The sequence below is a fragment of the Grus americana genome, chromosome 6, assembly GCF_028858705.1.
Source record: "Grus americana isolate bGruAme1 chromosome 6, bGruAme1.mat, whole genome shotgun sequence".
NCBI lineage: Eukaryota > Metazoa > Chordata > Aves > Gruiformes > Gruidae > Grus > Grus americana.
In genome coordinates, this window is record NC_072857.1 from 30,065,255 (window position 1) to 30,080,643 (window position 15,389).

Consider the following 15,389-nt stretch of genomic DNA (forward strand, 5'->3'; position numbering starts at 1 on the left):
CGTTCTGCTTAATGCCTGTGTGGTGAGTGAATGCCAAAAAGCCAATGCCCTCTAAACTTGTACTCAAACTTCCTCCTCTCAACTAGTGCTAAGGGTGGGGTTTAGTAGGATTCTGCCTTTGTCTACGAAGATGACAAGTATGATTCTGCTTACTTTTTTAGAAGGGAGGAAAAAAGTATGATTTCAAAACTTCCTGTGTTTCAGTTCTCAATACAGCTTTGGGTATGTAGGGGTTTAGATCAGGGAGTTTCAGTATAATTCCACTTTGAAAGTTATTTTCATTGATATTTTACAGCTGACACTGAAATACTATGTATTTGAGCCTGGCCAAAAGGGTTGTATGTTTTTGGTTTTTTTTTTTTTTAGTGAATTGGATTGAGGTTTACTAACCTCCCGTTTTTACTCAGTTTTAAGCTCAAATCTATTCAAACAAATGCTTTGGCTTGCATATATGGACGAGGTGATGTAGCATCAGAGTGAGAACATGGAGAAGGAATAAGGGAGGGAAGGCATGTATGTATTGCTCTGTGGGTTTGTGTTTTTCTGTGGCAGTGCTGATGTTTGCCATGTTTTGATACTGTGAACTGAAGGTGTAAGGTACCTGGACAACCCTCAGTTTGCTCGGAGTTTTTATCATGAAAATGTGAACAAAGAAACCTGACTGTTGGAGAAGCTTTGAAAGATGGCTGGTCGTTTCTTTTTTCTCTTAACCTGCAAAGAAAAGTGCAGCAATGACTCAAGCTAGTATCTTTTTTGAGGAAAAAAGAGAACAGGGAACAAAAGTTTTGCTAATTCAGTCTAATCCATACTTGGTCTAGTTACCTTACTAAGGAAATCCCTTCACCCTTATTGCTCTGAAAATGTACCAGCTTGCATATAAAAGATAGGAACTAATTGTGAATCTTGTACCTTTCACAGAATTGATGTTACTTTACTGTTCTGCTTCAGATATCCATGGTATGTCATAGGAATGCAGCAGAGAACCAAAGTCCAACTTAGTCTGTTTATCCTGCATTAATCTGAAGCTTCCAGAAAGACAATTCTGACTTTGTGGCTCTCTGAATTCAGCAACAGTGCTCGTTTCCTAGAGGAAAAATGAGGGAGAGATTAGCTGTAAATCCATGCACCCAACAAGTGGTGCCAAAAGAATTAGACTAAATTTCACATAATTTACTTCTAACTAGCTCATTTCCTGAGAAGGATCTACTTTTCTGGTTCTGTATGGTAAAAAGAAAAAGAAACACAAACACATCAATGCTAAGGTGAATTATTGCATTTTTCCCAACTCTATTGTTAAGCAAGTTAGAATTATTCTATCCAGTTGGAGAACTAAAGCAGGCTGAAAGAAGCATTGCTGCTCTGTCACGTTTGTGTGCAGAGAAGATTTAGCAACCTGATAGGAAGGCTGGGATGCTCATGGGGACTGCACCTGGAGTCCATGCACACTGTCCATTGCAGAGAGCCCCGCTCTGTGGGAATTCCTCCTTAATCTAAATGCCGTGAAACTGAAGGAGACAAAAGGTGAGTGGATGTCAACTACAGTGAGTTGTCTTCATGGGATGACTGTGGTGAACCAGTCAGCACTAGTTATTGCTTGGTTCTGTTTTGTGTGATGTTTGCAAACACACAAGTTTGCAGCTATAGTAGATCGGAAAAAAACCACGTTCTTTATTTCAGTCATGCTGGGAGAAGGCTCTCATCCAAGTCAAATTTTGTCTTGACCAGCTGATGTAGTGTACACAGCTTGTCCCTGCCTGTGGTGTTTGTAAAGCCATGCTATGCATTGATGTGATCATGAAATATTTGAGCTCATGGTCTCCCGTGCTGTAACTGTGGTGAGGATAGGCCTAAAGGAAGTGTCTGCCCTTCACACAAGGGCAGCATAGCTACGCTACAAGTTGGAGCATCAGTGTTAGTGGAGTAACCCTTTCTTCTGTCCAAAGGAATTGACCCACTACTGAACTTTTGGCTGTGGGAAGGGAAAAGTATTTGACCTTAAATGACTTGCACAAAGACCAAGAGGGAGACTCTCAGGCCAGGTCTTACAGGCAGCCTGGCTCCTGATTTTGCTTAAGTCACTAGACCATATGTGTGTCTCCATTCAAGCTGAATGAATTCTCAGACTGTGCTACATTTCCTCCCTTGAATAATAATCTTTCATGAAAAGGAAAATGAGAAAACAAGGTAATGACAGATAGCACAGAGAAAACATTGGAAAGTGAAGAAAGAAATGTCTGGGAGTAATAGCAATGCTGATATTCCCATGTTAATGATGCAAGAGCTTTCTGACTGCTGTAGAAGCAAAAATGGTAGTTGCTGCAGTCTACAGAGGTTTGGGCAGTGCGGGGAAAATTTTGAAATTGAACAGTAATGGTCCCCGCCTTTGTTCTCAAAAGATGCCTCCAGCTTCTTCCTGCAAGGTGTGAGGTGGTCTCTAAGATTGAAAATGTCCCTTTGCAGGCTTAAGCCTGTAGTTAATTAATCTGAAATCCTTCCTATCTGGACCTGGCTGGTTAAGAGAACTTAATAAATTACTGAGACACTGATCTCAAAGAAAATAGGCAAAACTCCCAATTATATAATCAGATTTATCTGTGCCAGAATTGCATGAACATGCCCTTAGTATCTACTTTAGCTCCACGTCTACTGTTCCTTTCACCCAAGCACAAATCCCAGTGATTCTAGAGGCTCTTAAATTACTTTTTCCTTCAGACTGTATGTTTTGTTGTAACTACATTCACCTTCTCTGCTCCGTCTTCTGTTTTGAGGTCAGTCGCCTGTGACAGATACTATGTTCTATCTGATATGTGCAACTAACCACTTGTGATTTTAGAGAGCATGGTTTTAATTAGCTCTCTTCCTCTCCTCTGGTTGCTGAACAGAGCTGGCCTCAGGTGGAATTTTTTAATTGTGCTATTGCTGTCTGTCTTACACAAGCTGGAGTTCTGTTTCTTAGAGTAAATTTGAAACAAAAATGAGACTTATTGTAGCAGAATTCACAAGACTGGTCAAAACTTTTTAGTCGTGTGAATAGTTGTTTTTCATGTGGGTAGTAATGTGCACAGAAAGTCAGGGAGATACAGCCCTTCCTCTCTAGGTTTGCCTGATTTTACTACCCTTTTTTTATTATTTACCAAGCTTTTTTTGCTGATATGTTTGCGTGTGGTGGTGCTGGAGTTGCCTATTTCTGCTACCTCTTTAGGAACTGTTTTCCTGAGACATTCAGGGACCCACAGGGTTTCCCTTCTCCCTTTTCTCACTGGCATCAGTTCTCATGTTTGACCTTTGACTAAGTGATCCAGTTTGCTACTTTGTCAGAAGATTTTTTAAAATTTTTATTATTATTATTTTAATTTTTCTGGGCTATTTGGCAACTGGGTGAGTAAGCTGATAGACTCGTGGGGAAATAAGCAAATGCCAGGTCTGGCATAAGGGAAGCAGGGGCAGTGTGGGATACTGGCATGGTCAGCTGTTTAGCCTGGCTCACTGCACTTGAGGTTTTCAAAGGCGAAAGCTGTCACCCTCCTTTTTAGGCCAGGGACAAATTACTAGGACACAGAAGAATTATTCTTACCTTAAAAGTAAAACAAGGAGCATGACTGAAAACAGTGTTGGGCCATGAGGCAGCAGTGACTGGAAGACCTGACTGCTGATTTCCCTTACTGTGACAGGCTTGGGAAAACACCAGCCTCTTTGCCAGTGCAGGAGAGAGTAACTCTCCACAACTTCATGGGCATTTTCCCAAGTATATCACGTTGGTGGGTGGTTTTGGTGGTGGGTTTTTTGTTGTGGGTTGTTTGGTTTGTTTTTTTTTTTTAATTCCTAAGGCCTTGCTCTAAGCTATTTAAATACACTCTGGAAAAAGCTATCGCTAGTTTAAATATACCAGCCTCTTATCTATATAACCCCCAGAATCTTCTATCTCCAAGGCAGTGGTTTCCAAGATTTGGGTGGGTTCCTGTAAAGATAAATCACATCAGAGGCATGACCTTTATCCTTGGTGCTATTTAAATAGCTTAAATATCTATTGACTTCGTGCCTTGTGATTTCAGTTGCTGAAAAGTGAACACTAAAGAAAGGAAGAGTTGACCTACAGTGTATCAGATTGGTGATCTCTTCATTTATAGAGCTCTGCAAATACAGATGGTATTTTCCCAACAAATTCTCCTCCCAGCGCTACTGTATTATGGCCGGATACTTTTGAGAAGGAATCTGTGCATCTGTATGGAACCTAGCAAAAGAAGAGACTAGTGTCTATTGTAAATGCTCAAGTTGTTCAGGGTAAGATGAAGATATAAGCAAAATAACTGGGAACCTTCTTTGTCTGCAAATAAATGTTCCCTAGTGGTTCTTAAGAACATTTTAAAAATAATTTGCTTATGTAATTCTGCATCTTTGTAGGGATTTTCTGTTGGAAGAGAGGATGGAGCTGTAACTGATTGCATCAGGAAGGTGTAATCCAGGACATCATAGTAAATTTAATAAATAAATGTATTTGCATTTGTTCCTTAAAGGGCAGTAGATTCAACATATTACAGAAAAGTGTATGGCGCTCCATGTCTTCTGTATTTACAAAATGGGTCCACTCCCATGGAACTCTACTCTGGAATAATCTAATCAAAACAAAGCCCTGGTTTTATACTTTAAAGAGCTGTGGAAAAACTATATAATGTAAGCCAGTGTGATGCAAAGCTCACTTGAGTTTGGAGACAGTGTGAAACTATAACCAAAGAACTAATTCACCAACACTGATGTGTGAACTCTAGCCTATTTACTAGACTGTTCAAAGATCAGAAACACCAAGAACAGCACTAAACTGAGGCCTGTGGGTCAATGCAAGGAATTCAGAAGATGTATATGTAGTGCAGAAAGAGGACTTCCCATTCCTCTACACTTACATCAAACATTGTCTTTGAAGAATTCTGACTGTCATCTCAGACACTGCTTCTGCAATAAGATCTATGAGAGTAGAATTCTGTTTATGGAAGTTTTGTTTTGTCCTCAGAGTGTAAGATCCTTTGCATAAGGTCTGTAGTTATGTTTCTCTCAGCATAGGGTAGACCGTTGATATTAAACAAACAAAAGGTAAAGTATAATCTGGCCTTTCTAACATGCCTCAAGCTAGCAAAACTTTAGCTTGGACATGAAGTACTGAGGTATTACCTCTTCCCTTCATCATTCTACATCTTTATCTGAGCATTCAGATAAAGGTGATAAAGGACAGCTGTCTGAAGGAACTGATTTCTGCCTGGCTGCAAACACCACTGTTTGGTCAGGACATGAGCAGTGAACAGATTTGCCTGGTTTCTTAAATACAATCTCTCATGTTATGAGAGTTGTTTTGTATTAGTTTGCTATTTGAAAATGTGTTATCCAGCTCAGTAGTTACTGAAAAACTAAATCATCTATGGTTTGTGTGTTGATTTTGCCATTTTGTTTTTTACAACCAAAAACTTCCCTTTTCTTGAGTTGGCAGGTTAAGTTTGTCATAAAGGTATGACAGCATACTAGATAACACACATAAATAGTACCTGCAAAAACCAAACATACTGTCTCCGTATTTCTAAAGTTCTGAGGGTCTTCTTTCTTCTGGACAGCTGACTGTAGAGCTTTTTGTGAAGATGACCAGAAGAATTTCAGAGCCATGACCTGCAATGAGTGATATTTAATATCTGAAATATTTTCAGAAATAGTTCTCATAACTGCAAATATTAAGTTAACTCCTGAATGTGGCTTGATAGCCAGTCCTTTTCCTGGCTTTGGATGGTTGTGTAATGTTGCTGTGAACCATTAGCTGCAATTTTGCAGGACAGAGGCAGCAGCATTTCACTAGTGAGGTGATCCCATCTATAATTTGCTTTTATAGCACAGGGTTTGTTTTTGTTAATGTTTATAAAGTGTTTTGAATTAAATGGCACAGAAATTTGTATTGTTGTGACATCTGTTCCTTCCTGAGAGCTTGTGTGACCTGGAGGACCTGTACGACTGTAAACCAACAACATAGCCTGCGTCCCTATGAAACAGTAAAGAACTAGAAGTGGGTTGGTTGTGTTTCTGTGGTTCCACACTACTGTTTGCATTACAGCTCCGCTGTTCCATCAGCAGGGAGGGTCTCCACAAATTCTGGTGGTCTTTGGAAGCAGTAGGTTTTGAATGGTGTTGAAAGCTCTAGTGGGTGACCATGGAGATACAGTTACAGGTAAAAGAGCATTCAGCTGGCACGCTATGCCTCTGTCATGCTGACAAGGGCATGAAAAAAGTTTCAGGCTTTCTGCCATATCTTGCCATATCCGTAGCCTATCCTTTTGATATTCATCCATCGTACTGCTTCTTGGTCCTGCTTTACCTTATGAAACTTTTCCAAGATGCTTTTTCTTACCACAGTTATTTCTGTAAATTCCCTTTTCAAAGTTATCTTGGGTTAATGTAAACTCTCCGAACTTGAAAAGATAATGTCTCTATTTTGTATTTTAAAAAGTACTGTGTACATTTGTGGTACTATAAAATAATCAGCATGGATAACATAAGAGCTCATTTGGGTTATAGATTTTTAGTGTTTTGATCAGATTGTAATGGGATGAGTAGCAGATTGTGGAGAAGTACCTATCCTGCTAGCTGTTGCTTACGTATAACAATCCTCACTATTTATCATGATGGTTTGAAAGAAGCTTAATAGTAAATCACTACACAGTTTGGATGTACAGTTTGTTCAGATTGACTGGCAGCCTTTGTGTAAAACAGGCCCAGGGTTGGAACAGCAAAATTGTTGCAGATCAGGACTGAGCTGGATTGGCACTGAGGTGTGGGAAGCTCATTTAATGCAAGTTGTAGCTGGTGGTATCAGTGCTTCACTTTCATGAGCATAGAGCTTAACTTGCTGCCAGCCTGGCAACTTCCCACTGGGATAATGTAATGCAGCTGTAAGATTGTTTTGGCTCTGTGCTAACTCCTTCCCATACCTTTTTTAATAGTCTATCTCCTGCCTTTCCCAGTCCAGTCATAAAACCCTTCCTAACATTTGTTCTACTTTTAAGAGGTAGTAAGGGCATGGCAGTTGATAACAGAGCCAACACCCTTCCATAAAAATGCACTTTCCAGCAGTGAAATATGCTGCCTTTTGGGGAATTTCAAGAGTTGATTCTGGGGGATTGAGTTTTGTTTTGGTTTGTTCTTTCTCAGCTACCTATTCCTCATATCACAAGGCTGGCTAATGTGCAGTTTGTGTATTACTGTGGCTGTTTAAAAACAGATCTGAGACTTTTGGAATGGAATAACAATCTAGCTTGCTTGAGTCTTGACCTATTTAAAGGTATATGAAAAAGCCTGAGACCCACTCTTGGAAGACAAGACTTCTTCAGGTTCTTGGTCCTGACTTCTTCATAAAATCAGGACTAAGTTTGGCTCTCTAGAGACTAGATGCATAGTCATGGGTGCTCAGTTTGACTTGATTGTCTCAACTGTTTTATAACAAAAGTAATTATTGATGTTGTAATTCATGTATCAGTTATGGTAGAATGAAATTTGTTGTTTTAATCTTAACTAAAAGAGGATCAATTTCTATTTATCACCTAGCTTTCCAGATCTTGACTATCAATAATGCAAAGAATTTAAGAATATTATAGTAAGCTTCTTCCTTCTTTCATAGCTTCAAACCTGGAAGGACTAATACAGCTTTTAAAATCAGGATAGAGCCTTCTTTCAAGGCAGTGAGGAAAACATCAGAATAAGGGTAAGGAAAAGGTAGCTAACTACACTGCATATTTGGCTGTAACCTTATTGCTCAGAACCTGTAACAAAAAGCCTCCCAACCCATCCTTCCTCATGTGATTATTTTCTTCTGGAATTTGACCTTTAAATGAAAATTTAAATAGTTTTGATTTCTTGTGGGGAAGCCACAAATATGGAGCAGTGTAAACTGTAGCAGTGACAAATGTTAGTGTCTGCAGAGGCTGAAACAATAGACCAGAGTGGTGAAAACTGCACTGTCCTCCTGCTTAATTCCTTACTTTTGTATGGCACGTGGGCCAAGGTACAAATTTTTAAGAACTCAAACTGACCTCAGAGGGAAAGGAGAGAGGCTGCTTTTGCGTGTCTAATTACCCTCCTTCTTAGTAAGTCAGTGGTGATTTCAGCTGCAGTTAGTTAAGATCTGTTCCCCCCTGCAGCCAAGGTGGTAAATTGTTTCTGTTTCTTTTCTAATGTTCTTTCTCTATCCTTGCCCTGACGAACCATTCTTGTTAAGGGAGATTTCTTTCTGCCACTTTTGTTGGTGCCATTGTGTTACAGATTGGTTGGGGAGCCTGTGCAAGACCTGCGATTAAGATCTGCAAAAGATCTGGAACAATTTGTCTAGGTTTTTTCTAAATCATCCCCGTGGCCCCCAGGCAGGCCCTGTTCTTTGCCTTGTGCCTTCGGGCCAGTGGGAGGGTTGGAAGGAGGCAGGGATCAGACATGGAGGCCTGGGATAAGAGTTAAATAAGCCCTTAAGAGATAGAAATTACACTTCTAAATAATTATTCTGGTTTTCAAAATATGCTGAGCGGCCTGCTGTTAGGAGCAAGCTCATTGTCTCAGTGTCCTTAGGACTGACTAAATATAGGGAAATTCAGGCTTTGGGTTGTATTTTTTCAAAAAAGCTTGCCCCTGTTGTCTTGACAGCAGCAAGAGATTATCAAATAATGTGTATTGGAAATAACTGGTTAGCATCTGGAGGGTGCCAGGGTGCAGTCGCCAGCATGTAAAGGCAGACATCTGGAGGATGCTTTGGGTTCCTGAGATATTTTTATGAATGAAAGGTGCTTATGACAGGAATGCATGCTGAAATAGGCAGTGCTAATGGAGAGTCTCTACAATCTCCTTATCTTCTCCAGTAAATCTGCCCCTGAAGATAAACGTTTAATAACATTCCTATTTGGTTGCACTTGTTAAAAGTGGTTGAACTAATGACCCATAATCCAATAGATCCATTTGTAGTGAATTGCACTAAGGGTTCAGTCCTGCATTGCTGATTTAGCAAGATCTCTGCTTCATTTACTGCATTTCACTGTTGCAGCTCTTGCTTTCTGCTCAAACCAAATGATGTACTTGACACTGAATGTAGCCCACCTTTCAGTTGCAAAAGGGCAACGATTTCTTTGTATGTATAAAAATTAACAAAAATTTCTTATGCCCTTAAGAATCAGTAAATGTGTGTGTGACAGAAATTGGAGTTGTTGCTTCATTATGATTTGGTCAGATAACTAATGTGTGTGGTAGTAGCTGTGTGCACAAATGTCTGGTGCAAATACCTGTGAATATGAGTCTGAAATTTGCTTTGGTCAGTAATACTTCTGCACTGAAATAGCTTTTTCCTGCAAACATTAAAGAAAGGTGGAAATGTGGCCAAAGTAAATTTGTATCACACTTCAAACAAATACCTGTGGAATTCTTTCTATTTGGCAAATGAAGTACTCCTAATCACTTCAATGGGAATCTGTCTGGTTTAAGGAATGCAGTATCCTGACCTAAGACCCCTACTAACACTTACACATAATGAGACCCACTGAACCATGTGGGACTACTTATGCACATGAGTAATTTTATGGACAACTTTGTGCAATATGCAGGTCCAGGACAGTGGTTATGATTGCAGTCACTGATTTTTGATTGCAAAGTAACAGACATATGCATTAGGCTGGAGTGACAATGACCCCAATCATGTTTTCCTGCTGCTGCATTGGAGATGGTCTCCTCTTCCTTGTAATCTAACTCTTGTAGAGGACAGTTGCTTTCATAAATCCTGAAAAATCTTCCAGTAGCTATTTACTCACCAGTTTTTTTGCTAGACTGAAATGACTGTCTGGCCTGCATTCCAGGAACTTCCTGTAATAAAAAATAAATGCATAAATAAGCCCCCCACCCTTCTGCTGTCACTCAATTATTTGCTTTGTTAGAAAGCTCTGCACTTCAGAGTAATGATAATTGAAGTGGGTGGAACTGTGGGGGAAGAGAAATAACTACTTTTATGAGATACTTCTCATAAAACTTTTTTCTTTTTCAAGCATTGCTCTCAAGTTTGAGGTGTTTTATTGCCAACTCAGATATGAGGCTTTCTTGTTTGCTTTTCTTTATACAAGAAATGTGTTGAGGCAACTGGATTCTGATACCCCAGCTTGTGCTCTCAGGTTTTGCAGTCTTGCCAGTAACACTTTATTGAGGACCTGGACTGAACAGTGACTGATAGGAATAGTCTTCCCACTGTTACTAAATAGCCTTTAATTTAGTAAATCGAGAGACCAAGTCAGGCCCCAGGGAAGGACACAGCAAAACAGTGAGAGCAAAAAGATTCCCTTCACAGCCTGAGAATTCGGTCCTATGCTTAACATGATAATGGCTGATGTATCAGAACATTTGTAGCAAAACTAAGGTGTTTCATACGCTTGATATCAAAAACTTCATTATATTTTTTTATAAATTGCAAGTGTGTAAAGCAAGCCCAAAGCAAGGAAGGGAAGTAGCCTAAATAGAGACTATTGACGCTCTGTTCCCCTTTTTTATCCTCCATGGTAAGTTAGACTACTTTCCATCTTCTAAACCTTGTGTAAGATCATGCACACCTTCCAGGGTAAGCATTCCTGTTTAAACCTCTACTGTAACCTCTGTTTTCCTGTCCCCTGTCCTTCGTTTCTCCCTTTGTTTAATCTGGCTAGATGCTGATCTACAAGTTTTATTAGAAAAAACCTGCTTCCTTGGGTGAGACTCAGTGGTTGTCGCATCCCGTGTCTTCAGGATTGCCTACTATTGCAAGTTCACTGAAAATTTCATTTTCTCCTGGATGTGACAGGGTAGGGCTTAATCTGGATATCTGTACAAACCACAAAGGGGAATAGGTGGGGGGAATGACTGGAGCATTCTAGAAAAAAAATAGGTCCAAGTTTCTGCAAGGGAAAATTTGTAGGGAGAAGCAATTTCTCTTATTAGACTTACTGACATAACTGGGAGGAGGGAGAATAGATAAGCCTTTGAGCCTGCAAGCCCTTCTCTAGGTCTGCTAATTACCTACCCACTTAATGCAATATGTGCTTATGTTTTCCCATAAATATTTTGTGTATTACGTCATACTGAATTTTATAAGAAGATACAGCTTGTACCTTATTACTCATTTCTTCAGTCAAAGAGGTTTCATATGAATATCTGTGAAGATTGGCTCTGGTTTCAAAAGGTAATTCAGTGTCTCCTGCAATGAAATTGAGATCATCTTGATCAGGGTCTATATAGTCTTCTCTATGTCTCTGCTTATAGAGTGAGTTTTAATAGGATTATTGTTTAAAAGAAATAAACCAAAACCACAGAGCAAGCAAGCTAGACTAACATCCTCAGAAACAGAAATTTCACCTGTTTTGTCTCTTCTAGAAAGTGGACAGCATAAACAGTGCCAGTTCCCATGTACACAAACCTACTAATATGCAAATAATATCCGATGACAGGGTAGGTCCATGTAGATCCGAGACTGCTTTAATGAAGCAGTGGCAGAGGCATTTGTGTGGTGGTAGGCTCAAGGATGAGAATGGCCAGAGTCTGGCTAACTTCACACCTGTGAAATAAAAATTGCATATCAGAAATCTGTGGAGGGTCTGCCCCCTCTCCTGTGTGTATGCAGGCAATGCAGGGGGTAGGATGCATCTTCTCTGTTTTTCCTTGGGGAGACTGAACTGGGAGGTAGGGTTTTCAGCTGAGGGAAAGCAGCTGTCTCCAGCTGTCCCCTGTTAGTGGCTGCCTGAGTGTACTTAGACAGGTAGACTCCATAGTTAAAATACTGGCTGCACCAAGAGCAGGGTCACAGTCACAAACTCCTGTAGAAATGACTCAAAACTCTAGATGGCCAATTTTAATGTGACATTCCATGGACTAGAGCTTGCCCTTACCCCTTTCATCTGAGACCTCCTCGCTTCTCAAATTCTTGCATAACCTCATTTGCTGCATCTTGCGTGATAATCTTCAAGTGCTGCTGTGAAACTCGGGAATAACTTGTGAACTTTGTGTGTGGTTTTACCTACATACTAATGAATAGCTCCCCGTAGCTGCTCAGACTTTGAAGAAGGAGGCAGTGTAGCTTTTTAGTTCTAAACAGGATGATTCAGGTTGTTTCTTTATAATACAGAATTAAAATAACATCAGTTACAGTTTTGTGTCTTTTCAAGTATCTATACTTTTTCTGCAATCTGCTAACATGAATAAGAAATGCAAAATGATCATATAAGTAGTCTGTTCTAATTATAAGCATATTTTTATCCATATAAAGGATTGTTCTGGTCACCTTGAAATTTCCCTCCAGAGAATGGCTGCTAAAATTTTGATGTGATTTTGCTCTAAAATACTAGAGGGCCCTGTAGCTGATTGTCCTATAACAATAAACATAAAGACTTTGCCTTGTATGTGGTACAATGAAGAAATTCTTAATGTTTTTGTAGACCAGTAGCATTTACATTTTTGCAGTAAGAGGGCAACTTGGTGTCTGTGACCTGATGACTCTTACTTGTTTTAAAAAAAAACTTTCATAAATCCCTTGTGAATCTCTTGGCTAGAACAGAAAAATCCCTCCACTGTTCTTCAGTAGAGTCTGTTTCTGAATACTTAAAAACTGTAAATAAAATTGGAAAGGCTTTTGTATTGCAACTTGGAAGAATATCTTTGCTCAGACTGTGACTAACCTGCATGCCAGTTGTTTTAGACTGCTGACTCTAGCTTAGTTTGTTACTCCTTGAGAAATGCATTAGGATTTTTTTCCTCAGTTGAAATATTGACATGAATGTTAATAGTCAACATCACTGTTATTGATGTAGTTTCACATAAAAATTTGATTCCTTTCTGCCTTTACTTCTATAAAATTACTAAACTATAAGAACATCATTACAAACATGAAATCTTGTCTCAGGGATGGGTGTCATCCTAAAAAGTTAATGGATGTAGTATCTGAAGGCAGAAAGTACTATCTGTCCACTCCTTAACTTCTAAGATTTGGCATTTAAGACTCTTCAATGTTGGGACTATTGCAGGAAAGGCTTTTTCATTTTTAAGGCGCTTTTCACTAATGAAAATGTTTGCTTTTGCAGGTGTCTTTGAATCCTGCAAGAACTGAGTGGTGTCTTGTGGTAGAATAGAGTATGGAAAGCCCCCCACTGAGGACTTGCCTTCCATGCAGTACTGAACAGCTGACCATGGTCCGATGTGGCTGGGATCTGCAGACAAGCATACAGGAAGGTAAACTGAGATGATGGGAATGTCTCACTTCAGGGGAGTGGGGAAAGCATGACATATCGACAGTGAGAGAACCAGCTTCAGTTGGACTCTCCTCTGAAGCACAGGTGAAAGAGGAGACAGACCACACAAGAGTGGGCACTTGTTTCCAGGGAAAATCTGCTTAGATGAAGCAAGAACTGTGTGAATGACAAATGTGTGTCACTAAGGTGTGTAGTGTCATCACAGGGTGTCTGGGTGCTAGACACTAATATGGCCATCAGTGTAGTCTGAAGGGAATATGTGCAAATGGATTGTTAACACATGCATTGTTAAGAGAACTAGCTTGCCAGAGACAGCTGTAACAGCTAAACTATTTCAATCCCACACAGAGGCGAGTGTTGGCCGGGGCAAATGTTGGCTTAAGAAAAGTGCATTTCAAAGAGGAGCTAGTGCAGAGGTAACTGGCTTCAAAAGATCTCCTGTGGGCTACTCCTCGCCTTCCTGCACTAGTGGCGGTTTTGCCATTGAGTTCACTGAGGCCAGGATTTTGCCCTGGGAGTTAAGATTAGAGAAAACTACATTCTGATGGACGATCTCAAAGTGGAACTTTGAGGGGGTTTTTTATGGTCTTTGGTTGCAGTACCTATGGTAACTTGGAATGAAAGACGTGTGTTGAGTTAGTGATAACTGCTGGAAGGAAAACCATTTTCAGCCTTTTCTTGCTCTCCACAAATAATCACCATCACTTAGATTTAAAGAATAAATTGCCTGATGAGAAAATAAGTATTTACATGCTGCCTTATGTATTTTAGCTGTTCCTGAGCTTGTAATGTTTAACATTTTTTTGTGAAAATATTTGTGGGGTTTTTATAATTGTGCTTAAAAGGATTGAAGGAGTGAGACAATTTGAACAGCATGTTAAATTGGGAATCTGGGAGCAAACATTTGTGGAAAGAAAAAAAAATTGTGAACTGTTGATTGTAGAGTTCAAGGGTAGACACACTGGAGACTGTCCATTCTTAGTTTTCATTAATTACTCAGTTTTAAGATATGGTTTAAGAGATAAATAGTATAATAAGCATTAATTTTCTCTCTCAGAACAAAGATCGCTTTCTAGAAAAACCTGATAACAAAGAAGAAAATGTGAGCTACACACAACTCGTAGTGTTCCAGTCAGTTATTTGTATATTATCACATTTTATCTCATTAAGTATTCACCTTAAAGTTCTTGATTTAAAATTATTATGGGAATGCTGATTTCCATCTTTGTTATTTATTGATATACCTCTGGTAGTTTTGGGGAAAGATCTGAAATGTAACTTTTAACATTTTAACATATAAGTTAGCAAATAAAAAACATTTCAAAATTATTTCCTTATTTAAGTTTTGGGTTCTTGAAAGCTTGGTATACCTGGAGGGTTTTTGTTTTTGGTTTGGTTTGTTTTTTTTTCCTGTTATAGAACCTAAAGGAATAATGCTTATAACTGGAAATTAGTAGAACCTTCATTTTAGTGGCTTGTAACTTTTTCAACACCTAAAACAGATTCTGTTGTCTATGTCAGTAAATATAGAGAAAAATGTAGAATAGTTTCTTACAAAGCTGAAATGTGTTTGTGCTTTGGAGTATACCTGACATCTTTTGATGAATAAGGGGCAAATTTTTTATGATTAACGTACCTCATGCTGTTCCTGTGAAAAGTCCCTCGAATTTAGTCAAGTTATAAGCCTTTTAGAAATTTCTATTTGCATAGTCCAGTAATGTTTGTAAAGAATAGTTGGAGAAAATCCATTACTATTTGCTTTCCTATCTCTTTTGCCTTAATGTTTTCCACAGGATGTTTACCTAGCCCCACTGTCACTATTCACGTACACATAAGACTTGAAAATGCGTAAGTTTAATATAATTATTAAAGATATGTCTTAGCAAGTGATTAGAGAAAATGTTTTGCTTTTTATTCTTGCCTTTCAGAGCATCAAGGGTCTAACCCAATTCTCACTGCAGTCCAGAGTAGGTTTTCCACTTGGGATTATATCCCAGTAGCTTAATAAGGCACACTCTTGTCACGGTTTAACCCCAGCTGGCAACTAAGCACCATGCAGCTGCTTGCTCACATGCCCCCCACCCTCCTGCTGGGATGGGGGAGAGAATTGGAAGGGTAAGAGTGAGAAAA

The 15,389-nt window shown here is 39.3% G+C and overlaps 1 long non-coding RNA gene across 3 annotated transcripts; it reads right to left on the minus strand.

The window, feature by feature from the left end:
* Window positions 1–248: 248 nt before the first annotated feature.
* LOC129208257 (uncharacterized) lies at window positions 249–11,572 on the minus strand. Of its 3 annotated transcripts, none has more exons than XR_008577745.1 (6): window positions 11,439–11,572; window positions 11,130–11,215; window positions 9,810–9,861; window positions 5,551–5,649; window positions 910–1,084; window positions 249–711 (listed from the first exon to the last, which is right to left on the minus strand). It is a non-coding gene; the product is annotated as an uncharacterized LOC129208257 (long non-coding RNA). The 3 variants fall into 3 exon arrangements; XR_008577744.1 differs by having other exon boundaries at window positions 5,532–5,649; XR_008577746.1 differs by having other exon boundaries at window positions 11,435–11,572.
* Between the last annotated feature and the right edge of the window lie 3,817 nt (window positions 11,573–15,389).